The sequence below is a fragment of the Homalodisca vitripennis genome, unplaced genomic scaffold (assembly GCF_021130785.1).
Source record: "Homalodisca vitripennis isolate AUS2020 unplaced genomic scaffold, UT_GWSS_2.1 ScUCBcl_549;HRSCAF=2816, whole genome shotgun sequence".
NCBI classification, from domain to species: domain Eukaryota; kingdom Metazoa; phylum Arthropoda; class Insecta; order Hemiptera; family Cicadellidae; genus Homalodisca; species Homalodisca vitripennis.
In genome coordinates this window covers 27,924-42,500 of record NW_025776682.1, presented here as the reverse complement: position 1 = coordinate 42,500, position 14,577 = coordinate 27,924, and the positions used below count along the sequence as shown (strand labels likewise).

At 32.0% G+C, this 14,577-nt stretch overlaps 1 protein-coding gene across 2 annotated transcripts in view; it reads left to right on the top strand.

Annotated features, from left to right (window-relative positions):
* Window positions 1-8,632, top strand: part of LOC124370833 (cyclin-G-associated kinase-like) — a gene marked incomplete at its 5' end in the record, with an annotated part of 102,324 nt that extends 93,692 nt beyond the window's left edge. For both annotated transcript variants that reach the window (XM_046829134.1, XM_046829133.1), the window contains 1 exon segment: window positions 1-8,632. This exon segment is cut by the window's left edge and continues 290 nt beyond it.
* Window positions 8,633-14,577: the final 5,945 nt, after the last annotated feature.

Here is a 14,577-nt window from a genome sequence, read left to right as displayed (position 1 = left end):
GATTGCTGGTTATTTAAGCTATTTTAATGACTTCTTTCTTTAATGATATTTTTAGAATTAAGTTTTACCCATAGCTACCTGCTCAAAACAATATTTTTTCGTATTTTATCATTAGAATTATTTTTATATAACTAGTTTTCAAAAAAGCGTGTTAAATATTGTTCATAGTCATATTTTTGTGGAAACCACCCATGTTGTATAGTCTGTATTGAAGTGAACTGACTTGCATTAGCTTTTGTTTTAAGATGTTTAAATTTTATCTTGTCATCAGATGACAATAAGTAAATATGATGTTTATGATATTCATTATATAAGCAATGGAACTATTTTCCATACATGTATGAATTAAATTTACACAATGTTTGTAATATACAAATGAATATTATTTGTACTACATCATATTTTTTTGTTTCATTAATATTTATAATTTTTATTCAAACATTTTATATGGGTTTCTTTTTAATTATAACCAGTTTGTGTCGTTCGCCATAATATCCAGAAACCGTTTCAGTGAGTAAACAAAAAATTGTTTGTGATTTTAACAAGGTTTTAGGAGTTTAAACAAAGTAATTCAAGCACAAATTTGTAATACTTTTGATTAAAACCACTAAAGATTGGTTTTAAACAGTTCAAATTAAACTGGGTTTTTAAATCGCATGGTAATACTCATATATATATTCTTATACCTTTGAAAGACTTTTTATCATCTGATTCAAGTTTTACATTCCACCATGAGTACATTCTGTCACAACATGTCAGATTCAAGTTTGGTTATCTTAGTGAAATGTCATTCATCTTTTCCAGGTTTTAATAACTACTTTCTTATTCTCAATGCTGCTTTATAAAAGGAAATAAACAGTTTAAACATAAACTGATTAGATCAATACATTTTTGGCAGCTTTAGAATGTTTAAAACACCATTATTTGGTAATTAATTCTCAACTGAAACCAAGAATTGCATATTCAATTGGATGAAATGAATTCCATTTTGTATTAAGAGTAGTGTATGCAAAGCACTAGTCACACGCCATCGTAATATTTATTTAAAGTATACATTACACGGATACAGCCTTGATAAATAGGCATAATTGTCTGGCATGGCACAAACAGATCATCCAGTTTCATCATCCAGTTATTGGTGAACTCTTGGCCATTGGCTGATATCAGAGCAAATTCTATTCAGCGAGACAAGCCAACTCAGTTCGATCCAAGAACACAACATATTCACAGTTTTTCTATTGCATGTCCCAAAGTACTTTTAGTACTTTTTTGTCCCAAAATGAAGACATGCGTTGGAATGACTAGAAATTTTGAAATTTTAACGCCCATTGAGTAGCAATAGTGTGAAGGATTGATTCAATGTGAATGTTGAGTTTAGCACCAGTCCACTTTCCTATAAGTGCAACGTCTGAAGTTTGATGCGGTCACAGACTTGACTCCTGGAATTCAGAGTCATGTTCGTCTGAAGAGATCCAAAAAAGTCGCCACTTAACGTAATTTCGAAATTATATGAAGAGGTATTCTCATTGTCTCATATTCAGTGTACTTGACGTAACTGATGAGAAAATGAGAATACCTCTTCATCTAGATTACACTATATACTCTGGGTGTCTGATGTCAAAAAGATGCAGTGTTTTATGACTTTTTATGTCTTTAGATAAACATGAGTCTGGATTCCAGATGCTGCACTAAGAAGAAGACGAACTGGAGCTAAACTTAACATTCACACCCATTTAATGTTTTGTTAAATCAAACAAAAATGATACACCACTACCATTCTTTTTTTTTTTTAAGCAAAATAACAAAATATTTAGAAATAAACTTCGAGATGCCTTTTTTGTACATGTTCTGAATCATTACAGGTTTTATCGTATGATTATTTGTTAGCCTGTGAAAATTCAGTACCCACATTGGAATTTAAATCCAAGTTCTGAAATTGAAAGCTGAGTTGTTAAAACACTCAAAAACCAGACAACTTCAAGTTGTCTTATGAAAATATTCAAAAGGATATACTTTTCTGAACATAATATTTTCAACATTAAAATGAAGTGTGTTTATTTGATTGAACCATATTCAGATTATTAATCACCATTCATGTTGTAAAGTTGAAAGAGGACGGTTTTTAAAAAGAGTGTTGAATTTCATTTTTGTCTTTTTTATTTTATTGGTTTCCAGATTAGGGTTGGCATTTGACCATTTAGATTTCCCCCCTTCCCCCACTTTTGAAAATGTGGTGTACTCTTAAAACTCTTTTTTAAATAGTCTTAAGAACAATTTTTAAACTACAGTTTAAAGACTTTGATTTTTTTTCTTTGTTTAAATTTTGTTGTTGACGATGGATTATTTGAAAGGATACTAGTATTTAAGATATTAGCCAACGTTGTATGTTACAAAAGTATAACAACTGAGATTCAAAGATAGGAGAAAATCCTCTATTTTTCCTATCTGTATAATGGACCATAGCGTGTATTAACAAGGCTGTTTCTATCATAATGTTGAAAAATTTACGGAAAAATATTGGGAACAAATTTGCATGGTAGTATTTTTAAGTTAACTGATTGGTGGATTCATTTTATTCTCTTTTTGTGAATTTATTTATTTAAAAAATATTTAATACATGCATGTATGTAATATGATTTGTGTTTTTTTTTTTTTAAAGATTCTCTTCTTGAATGACAATTGTTGGTGTAGCAATTAACATTATCGGTGAACACCACTATTTATAAATGTATATCAGTGAAATAAATGTGTTTATTTAATTTTCAATGTATGTAAATAACTCTGTGTAAATATTTGTACCTGGTTTAGTTTTAGTTTTTTATTTCGTAGTATATTATGTTTTGTCACTGAGCGGAGGAATTTGGATGTCTTTGTTCCGTAATTGTTTATTTGTTCCTATTATCTTGAACTGTACACTACATGTACATTGTATGTTAGCCTTGTGTGATATCAAGATTATAGCTAGATTCTGAATTGTTGAGGCAATAAGTATAAACTTAATTATATTATTTGGTTCTAATAGCATAGTTAACACTTATATTTATACTTATATTCAGTTTCTTTATTCTTATTTTTTTTTTTCAGTAAAATTGGTATTGTTGTACATTTTATGTAATAATAATAAATTTAGAGCTTGTTCGAATATTTGAAATATGAAGTTGAACGGCTAGATATCAACATACTATTAGATTTTATTGAAGGTTAAAACAGTTTCACACAACACAAATGTATTGTACATACATTTTGTGCACGATGTGTACCCAACTCTTTGACTGATTGAAAACAAAGAGAATGGAACCGGTTCTAAATTTTCTTATCCAGTCGATCAAACAAATGAGACACTCAATGGAGTGGGGTTACATCTCATTGTTAAGAAAATTGTGCAGATCGGTTACGTGCATATGCAACAAAATGTATGCAATCGTTACTGAAAAGCTTGTACCCAAATAAGATGAGTATATGTAAAAATGTAAAACATGTTAAAAAATAGTAAGCATTGCTCTTTCAAATCTATATAATAAAAAAGCTATAAATGTTATGTGTAATTTTTTATTTGTTATAAAAATCTTACTTTCTGAACAATCCTCATATTATTAATTGACTTGAAATGCAGTTACAAGTATATTGTATGTTCACAAAGTGTCATATTTTGTTCATAATTAATTATATTTTTACTAATCATATAACGGATATTTTTCGGACATCCATTGGATATTCAATTTTAAAATTATGTAAATCTAATTATATTAACACTGTATTTAGAATTTATGTAATCCAAGTTCACACTTAAGTTTAATCTAATTTTTAGAAAAAATTACTGAAGCTACTAACACTCTTGGCACAGATAACAAAAAGGTTAACCACAGCTATTGAATAATTTCATCCGTAATTTTTCTGTTGGAAAATGCTAAAGTACAATTATTAGAGCTTAGAGTGCTAGTACTTGGAGAATCTTTCCACAGTACTTTTTAAGGATTTGTACTTCACCAAACAAGAGAACTCTTGCCATGTTTTATTCCAAGAGTCTGGGCACTCTTTTTTCTTCATCCTTGGTTTTTAGTACTCTATATTTACAGCCATTTAGCCGTTTTTCCAAACTAGAACAGCTGTGGTACATTGATATTACCTGACTTGTACCTCAACGCCTAATTGTGTGCCTGTATTAAGAGTTTTGTGGACAATTAAAGAAATTATGATAGGTTTTGTCAACATAGTAATAAATTAAATCACTGAGACACAATAAGGGTTTTTATGAAATATTCCCACAAAATTGATATTTGTTAAGAGCTTTTTTTGGTGATAATGCTTCAGCTTTATATCATTTCATAAAACATGTATAATTAAATCCTTCACATTTACACCAAAGAACAAATTAAGTCCTTGACATACTACATTTGTATTCTATATGATCTCATATTTCACTATTCGTACATCTCTATTTTTGTAAACAGGGTATTTACTTTGATACTGTATGGTTTTTGTTACTTACAAAATGTCCTCTTACAGAAACTAAATATTTTAATTAAACTTCTACAGGTATGCAATTAAACAAAGTTTATGATTAAGTTTTTTTGTGGACAGAGATGATAGTACTCATCAAGGTAAGGTTTTTCTATAAAATATGGTGCAATTAAATTTCATACAATTTTCTATTTTTTTGTACTGAAATTAATGTTGGATTTACCAATAAAAATATTTATGTTGAAGTTTTATGTAGATTCTGAAGGCAGTAATTAAAAAAATACGTGTCTCTTTGTCATAAAACTAATTACTTATTGAACACTGAAAAAATAATCACTGAACGCAAAAACACATTCATAGGTAATTAAAGATCACTACTCTTTGAACTGACTCACATATGCATTGCAAATAGAGGATATTTTTTGTGTGTTTAACTCAGTTCCTGGAATTTTTAAATTAAAAAAAAGGAAAATTAAAACTTAACAACTTGTTCAAAAAGCAGAAAGTTTGTAATTAAATAGCTATGTTGTAGAATCACATTTTGTGCACCATTAATTTCCAAGGAACAGTAGGGTACTTTGGTATTATTGAGAGGCCTCTATTTTTGGAATAGTTTTAATTACTGGGAACCTAAAAAACTATATTATTAAAAAGAACAGACTTTATTTGACTTAATTTATAAAAAGTCAAATGAAGTCTGGTTTAGGTTTCTGGTAAGAAAAACTCTTCCAAAAATAATGGCCTCCTAGATAATACCAAAGTATCCATGTAGTGCTATACCAATAAGTTGAAACTAACAAGCTCAGTTTAGTAATTATTTAATTAGTTTATCCATTAAACCATGGTCATTTAAACCTATCATTTACATGATCTGTTTCAGTGTAATTAAAATAATACCAACTGAGCGCATTTTCCAATATTTATTTAATTGTTTGGATGAAGCGTTTTGCCAATTTCATCAGAATTGGCTCTACTAATTGTAGAAACAATTTTAAAAATTAAAGTGTGAAGAAATGTATATATAATACGTACATAGTTTTAAAATTCTCCAAATCTTCACTGTAGCAATTTGTTACATTGTTGTCACATTTGGGTTGGAATGTGTTTTTTTACTAAGCAAGCATTTTTCAAGGTCTTGTGTGAGCAATATTGTGTTCTGATATGTTTAGTCTTTAAAAGACATTTACTTCTTCCATTATCTCTTCGAATACATCCTGTTAACATGAAAAGTTGGCCAGAAATACCACTTTTATTTTTAAAACAGATTTGAATTGTTTCAAAGAAATGGCTATATTTCATATACGCTGAGTTGATTTTGGCTTCCTTTACTTTTTTATAGATTATAAAATTGGTTTCGTGAATGTATTCCTTTTACTTGAAAAAATAAATATGTTTATAGTTTTATCACTTTAAACAAAAATATTTCTAATCACCCTTACCCATGATATAGAATATTGAGGTATGAATTCACATATATCTACAAAGTATGTATCTATATACAAGTACACAAATTATGGTGAAAATATAAGAAAATATTTTCATTATTTCAAAATTATAAGAAAAATATCACCAGTGATATAAGAAAATAGACATAATAAATATGAACTTTAAATAAAATATTACAAAAGCGTGGTATTTTATTACTTCACTATTCTGTTCACGGTTTGTCATACACAAAGTGTGACATATGTATTTTAGCTTTAGTTTGTTTGTTTATTATCGATCAGCCGTTGTCCATTTTTATAAATATGTCAGATGTTATTTATAAAATTATTGTACTTCCTTAATTTTATTATCTGTCACAATTCTTCACGACTATTTATCAAAATATTAAATTAAGTAGTAAAACCAAAACCCCTTATTGCAAAGTTTCCAATTTGTCATCATCAATATATTATATATATATATATATATATATATATATATATATATATTATATACAATCATGAGAAGGAGCAAAAGTAGTAATGATAACAAGAAGAGGATTTACATAAGTGTAATTCGTAACAATTTGACGGCAAAATTATCCTTTTGTATCAGTTTGATTCACTGGCTGCAACATATCATGACTAAAGAGCATGAAAATTATTTTTAACTTATGAAATTGGACTTATAAGAACCACTTCAAAAAGGGAGTAGTAATTGTTCAATGAATATAACGCATTAGATTTTAGCTTAAAACAAAAAAAAAACTGCTCTTTATTTAAAGTTAATTACTGCCAATTAATGGATGATTTTAAGGGATAAAAGGTTTATGGAAGTTGCCAGTGTTAGAATAACAGTAACATGTTTTGAAGATTACAATCTATTCCTGAAACATGTTATCATCATTCTGTTACAACGTCCATAACCCTGTTGTCTCTTTAAAAATTATCATTTTTGTTTTTTTCTTAGTAGTAAAGAAAAGGTAATATTACATTTTATTACTGTCATGAGATTCCTATGTTTGAAATTTATTGTGATTTTAATTACAACTGCCCTTTTGAATTTGTAGGCCAAAGTAAACTCATATCTCCAAACAGATTTTGTTTATTGACCAAATCCATATAATTTTTGGAGGTTTTTTGAATCGACTTATTAAAAAAGTAAGCTAACGAAAGTTATTTTACAAAAAATGATCTTGAATAATGTGTATAGCAGTTTGTTGATTGTTGTTAATGAATGTGACGTAAATGATTTGTTGTATGTAGCGGCATTTCAATAAAACGTATGATTTCTCAGACGATTGTGATAAGACGACAACGATGTGTAAAGGATGGTAGTAGAACATCTGAATGGGGAGCTGTGAGTCATGGCGTTCCTCAGGGTTCTGTATGGGGTCATCCTTTTTTTCACTTTACATAAATAGCTTGACATCAATAATTAGACATTCAAATTTCTATTTGTATACCGACAATCTAAAAATATACAACCACTTTCAACTCAATTTTTGACACAATATTTAAAACATTGAAGTTGGATATTTTATTTAAAAAATTTGATTTCACCAGTTAAATTATCCTGTCAAAAAACATAATTGATATTATGATAACTGTCATCAAATATAGTTAAATATTTATATTTATTAGCGTACATATTAATATTAATTATTATAACCATTTTTTCTCCATTACTTTGAACTGAGAAGCTTGATATCCAGTTTTCTCGATCACAAATCGAATTATTACATCCTCTGTTGTTATTTTTATCTAGTTTTGTAATAATTTTACATTCCTGCCAATTTTATATAAAAAGTAATTTTTATTAAAGCTTTATGGATAATAAAAAAAATAGTTCTACTAAATAACGATATGTATAAATATACTAGAATTATATACTTTATACTAAGTTAAAAAGCTGCATTGAATTCCATTTTTTTTTTTCATTTCATGTCTGAAATGTTATTCTGAAATTGTTTCTTTCATAACAATGTTCACCAAATTTGTAGTACATCAAAATAAACTGTGAGTGTCAAAAATTATAATTTTTAGCTGATTCCAAATTATTAATGAAATCACTGTTTATAAGAAGTGTCTTAGCACTTAACAGTTGTGTGCTTATAAATGTGATTAAATCTTAAATCTTTATGTTTTGTGTGGTTTTCTAGATGTCTCCACAAAAATTCTCAACATCTATCGGTAGTTGTGCAAACATTCCATTCATAATCTGTATATCTACCACTCACCGAATGTATTTGTAGGCTACATTATTTCTTGATTCATTGTTTTCAAGCTGCATCTCAAACATGTTTTCCACATTAGAAAATTTCAATTTTCTAAATCATAAATAGGACACATCAGCTGTAATCATTACATATTATGCACATCATTTGACAACATATTTTAAAAATGTATTAATTCTTGACTAATACTCATAGTTGAAACATGAGATCATTAACGATAAATTGTGCAATGCCTCTATTTGTTTTAAAATTGATAGTTCATAGTTCAATATTTGAAATTTGATAATGCACTCTTAAAGTAACAATTTTGGGTGTAATAATAGTTGTGGATTAGCAAATAACACCAATATTTAAAGTGCAGCTTGGAATTTTCCTATTGGATACTAACTGAATAAATCACTTCTGTTCTTTTAGCAAGTTTTTTTAAGATTTCTTTATTGAGGTTTGATGTCTCCCCACCATGTTAAAACAAATGTAATATGTATGAAATAAATATAATATTGTTACCAATGTTTTGTGTTATATTTCTCTCATGTCCAAATTATGGTTTACTAGCAGAATACACATCATCCTTGAGGGGTTAACAAATTATCCAGAAAAGAAAAACCTCTGCACATAACACATTTGTAAAGTGTAACTTTATTTGCCATCAAATTTTTCAATATAAATGGCAAAAAACCGTAATTGGTTTATTTTACGTCAAACGTCAAAAGTACAATGAGAAAGGTATGTAGGCTTCGCAGTTATTCACAAAAACAATTATTTCACTATGTTTTTTTTTTTTTTCAATTTATCTCCGCGTACCCCAAGGGGTACCTAAAAATATTAATTTACCTTAAATATTAAGCAAATGTGCGCCCAAAGGGGTACACGGTAGTCTGAGGTATTTATGTATGCACAGGATCAAATTTAACAGATCACTAAGACAGGCAAACAATAAAAGCACAATAATGAAACGCATAACAACGTGTACTCCATTGGGCTCACTACATCCTTTACAAAAACCCGATCGGGTACACCACGGCAGTTGTGAATAATGGTGTGTACTCGATTGGGGAAAACGTCATGAATGTGTTAATATCACCTGTTCAAATGCGTATAAATTATTATATTTATTATTCTTGACTTTGACAGATGATTAAAACACATTTACTATCTACTGATTAGTACCTTCATGCGACACAAATCATTTAATGATGACTTTAGGACAGCCGATATAGTAGCAAGGTGCGTCTACCTTAACCACTGTTAAACTATGGTGAGGCTCTCAGAATTATAGTGGCCTATCCCTCAAATTTGCTTATTTGAATTACCATGGAAATTTGTTGCTGAATAATGTGTTCTATAAAATATATAGAGGCCTAAGCCACCTTCTAAGTTCTTTCACTAGATATCAGCACCAGTTTGTTTTTTTATTCACAGTGTTGGTGGTCTTTGAAAAATATATAGTGGCCTAACCCACATAAGCGACCTAACACACAAAACAGCTGTTCACAGTTGTGGCTTGGGCCAAATGTTTACTGGAGTGAAGTACTGTGAATGTTGCCAAGCTAGATTGTTTGACACGCGCCCTATCGCACAAAAATGATGCAAAAATCACTCCCCCAAAAGATAAATGGGGGTTACATACATCAAATCATAGAAAAACACCTGATCATAAAACTGAAAAAGTAATAGAGTTCATAAAAAAAGTTTCCTTCTTACACATCACACTATCCAAGACAGAAAAATCTTGACCGGAAATATTGAATATATAGTTTGAATAAAACTATCATGTACAACTTGTACGTAGAAGAAAACCCAGCTGATCCTGTCTCAAAATACATCTTTAAACCATGTATTTGACACAAAGTTCAACCTACATTTTCATGCACCAGTAAGTGACAGCTGCAAAAAGTGTGATGCTTTTAAAGCTAAGTTACAAGCAACCCCCCCCCCCCCCGCCAGAACAAAATCCCATTAAAGTACAGCAAGAGCTACATTTACGTCAAGCTGAATCCGCTAGAGCTGGTATGAAGCTAGATGCCGAAAAAGGGAAAGACAGGTTAAATGATGTTACGGTTATAAGTTTTGACCTCATGAAAACTTTACCGACACCTGTTCTGTCAACTGGCACTGTTTATTACAAACGCAACTCTGGACTTATAATCTTGGAATCCACAATCTATCAACAAATGAAGCCTACATGTACGTCTGGAATGAATCTGTGGCTTCCAGGGGCCCTGAAGAGATAGGTTCATGCATTCTACATTTTGTAGAAAAATATGTTAGAACCTCCAAACTTATTATGTACAGTGACCAATGTGGAGGTCAAAATAGGAACATAAAGATGGCTGCATTGTGTTATTATTTGGTCACGAAGCCCAAATATTTCTGCAAAGAAATTGAACACAAATTTCTTGTCTCAGGACACACATACCTTGCATGTGACCAAGACTTTGGTTTAATAGAAAAAAGGAAAAAGTATCATCCAGAAGTTTATGCCCCCGATGACTGGATACCCATCATTCTAGCTGCAAGAAAACCTGCATTTGTGGTTAAACGAATGGAAAAAGAAGATTTTTTTTTATTCAAGAAGCTTTTGGACAACATCACCAATAGAAAAAAACAAAAAGTGAAAGCTTCAATCAACAACAAGGAGGTGGAAGTAGTGGAGACAGTAGAGTGGTTGAAAATGCAATGGCTGCGCTACGAGGAGAATAAACCACAAACAATCTTCTACTAGTATTCTAATAATGAAGGCGTTCCTTTTTACAGTGTAAATGTGAAGAAGAGGGCGACCAGGGAAGTGGAAACGCTGGATCTTTTGTATCCTAAAGGGAAGAAAATTGAGGGAAATAAGAAAAAAGATCTACTAAGTCTCCTAGAATTCATTCCGCCTTTAAGGCACGAGTTCTACAATCAAATTTTGAGCTGTCAGTCTATTCCTGAAACCATTCCTGTAGATGATGAGAGCAACAATGGATCAGAAGAAGACAATGCATAAAAGTAAATTAATGGAAATCGTTTTGTTTTTACTGGCGTTATGTAACGGCCTAAAGCATTTTTCCATTCAAAAAATCTTGTTCCTCTCATAAATTGACTATGTAGCTCTAATAACTTGTAATATTTATAATTATTAAAGGTTTTTATGTTTGAATTAAAAATATTTTGGTGTTAATACAGAGTTTATTCATTTTTACCCTTGCGGCCTAACCCACAATATTAAAATTTGTTAATAAAATGGTTAATATTATAGTGGCCTAACCCACATTTTATTAATAAATTAATAAACATTCATAAATGTGGGTGCTACATTTAGAAAGCTCTTGAAAAACTGTGTACAAGGATAAATTTTTAGAAATAAATAATAATAAATAAAAAAAGTAAAAATAATTTAATTTCAGGACAAAGTTCAACTTGGTTTTACACAAATCTACCAATTTGGGGTTAGGCCACTATTATTCTGAGTGCCTCCTCCAGCTACAGAATATGTTAACAAATTCACTGTGACACGAGTCACTTCTTAACTTTTTAAAATCAATGACTAAAACCCCACCAGCCTAATAGATGTCTCAGGACTGCTTTCCACATTAATTGAAGAGGGAGCCAACAGAGAACTCCTACAGTGTCAGGCTATCGGTTGGGTAGCACCAGGCTGTATTACCTTTCATTTAAATTTTGTTTACAGAATCCCCTTTACATAAGCAGACACAATCTGTCAGTGACAATTTACGAACCATGGTGGCTGGTGAAAGTTGGTTTAAGGAAATGTAGAGTCTCATTCTTTCGATTTCTCACTGTTTGCAGAAGAAGAACGTGCGGTTGGCGTCGCTGTGCTCCGCACCCCCTTAGGAATATTCCAAGCTTTCAAACTTATCCATCTTAAACAAATACATTCTAAATCAAAAGTTCTCTTCCTATCAAAAGTGAGCAGGTCGTTTAGGATAGCCCCAGGCCACAGTACGGCTCGCTTATTGTGACAACGTCGATTTTGTGTTCCCGGACGAACTGAGATCGTCCGAACTCTACTTCGATGGAGATTTCCCTGATTGATGTTTATTCTCTTTCGTTTTACGTCTAGAGCCTGTGGGAAGACAGAACAGGTCCTCATTCCAGGAAGTTGTTCCCGTTTTCTAGGATATTTTCAGGCCTAGACAGAGACAACGTCGGGCTTCTACCTGTAACCAGCCTCCCCACACTTAAAAGAGGCCTTGACCTCTTCTGTCGGTCTCTCTGTAGTCCGCCTAGAGGTGGCTGTAACCGGAAGCACCGGAGGTCCTGCAATTGATCCAACCGACTTTTATACGGTCCGTTATCAGAAGCCTGCTGGCCGCGCGTTCCGCTAGGTGTACTATGACCAGTCTCTGCTCCTGCCTATTCGGCTGAATCACGGAGATCTTTAAACTCCCAGTGTCAGTTCCCAGATCGCCAGTGTGGGTGGCCTTGACCTCCTCGACTTTGGCGGGACTGAAGAGGTCACGGATTTCTAAGGCCACCATCGGCAAGACTTCAAACGGTTCCGCTTGTCCCGATCTGATCCTTCAGCAATGAAGAGGTCACGGTTTTGTGGTTATCCTGCCAAGTTCCAACGATACACACTCCGTTCTTGTCTGCCTGATAGCCCGAGTCATCAGGTTTTACATTAACCCGAAAATCCTTTAGCAGGCCCGCAAAAGTCTTGCTAGCGGCCGGTCTTATAAGAACAGCCTCCGGACGAGACTTCGTTGAAACTTTAGCCTTGATGGTGTCATTTTGGGTGATCTAGAATAAAGGAGTCTCCCAACAGTTCTCTCCACTTAAGCCGCCCGCTTGTCCTTTTTTCCAGGCTCTCTGTCGGTCTGTCGAAGTAAGCTGCAGGGTATCTCCTTCCTGAGGTCCCTGGCTGCCTCCGGCATAGAAATGAAAGTATTGGAATACACGGACGGAAAGGGGCTCGCCCTTGGCAATGCAAGTCTATTAAAAGACTTAAAAGAGACTTGAGGGAGTAATAACCTTGCTCAACGAATGTCAGACAATAATCTATTTAGAGGAATTATTTATAGACCAAGAAATATGACAATGTTGGACTTACACAAGTAAGCGCGTGCCGACGCAATTCCAACAGCTGTAGCTAATGCTACCAGGGGAATGAACCCTCGCTTGCCTGGTCGTGCTCTCTTCACTAGAGAGAGGTTTCTCTGTAATTTGAATTGATATACACCCCGAGTCAAAACGGATTGATCCCTTCAAACGCTATGCCACCCGTCACTTGTTGTGGCTTCTAAAGCATAGTGGGTATTAACACTGTGCTATAGGTTTTGGCCTGCTTGGAAAAACCTTGCGATGGCAATGTTAAGCTGTTTCGACGTTATTAATTCGTCTCTTCAGACACAGGCAGCAGACCTCAGCTGTCATTGTGTTACAGCGTACTCAGTTGAAGACTTGCTATCTCTTCGAGTATCTTCCAAGAAAATTATAATAAATCTATTGTCCCATATAGAATATAAAATTATTTAAAAACTGTAATTACAAATAAGCTCAATTAGTGTATTATATTTGCATATGTCATTTTTCATAGGCTACATTAAAAAAATTTATTTGTGTTCTTTTTCGGATAATAAGTAGTATCAGACGTATAGCTGTTTTATTGTAGTAAGATATCTACTTATTTTACTGTAAGGATAAATATTATTTCAGTACTAAAATAAAATTTTACTTTTAATAAGGATAGGATTATGTACTCAGTAAATGTGGAAGAGCTAGATTGTCACATTCGAATCCACAACAAATATCCTTTAAGTAATGTCTACTTTTAAGCGCAGTTAACTCTACTGAATTATATTAGCATTAAAATTTTAAATTGCAATACAGTTTTGTCCAACAATAAGAGGAACTAATTCAGCAAGAATGTTGGCAGTGTGTATTAAAATAGTATACTCCACAAGTGATAATAAATGTGAACACCTTTTTACGTCATAGCATTTATCAGTTAACTATTTACAGCTGCAACGCATTTTTAAGGAAAACTTTAAGCCATTTATTTAAAATAGTGTTTTAGCAGATAAAAAAGGACCATCGCCGTAGCGCAGAGGTAAGACTGGGGTTCTCTATCGACAGATCACGGGTTCGATTCCCTGGGAAGTCAATAAATATTTGTAAGTTAGGTTTGGACCGTTTTCCCATAAAAGCGTTTAGTATGCGCAATTAAAAAAATCATTGACGTAGAAAGAACCACTGTACAAATATTATGATATTTATTTGTCACAACTTTCCTTCAAAAGGTCTCTCAAAGGTCCAAAAGCTAGTAAAAGTGCACTCATTCCATTTTCAACTTTTACATACATAACAAAATGCTTTTATTCATTATGGCACTGCCTAGATTTTTTCTTTCGTAGCGATGTGCGTTTTTACGTGAGTAATCAATGGTATATTATCTTCATATAAAGAAATGCGTTTTATACAGTATACTTGACTGTCCATTTCATTCAAATTAT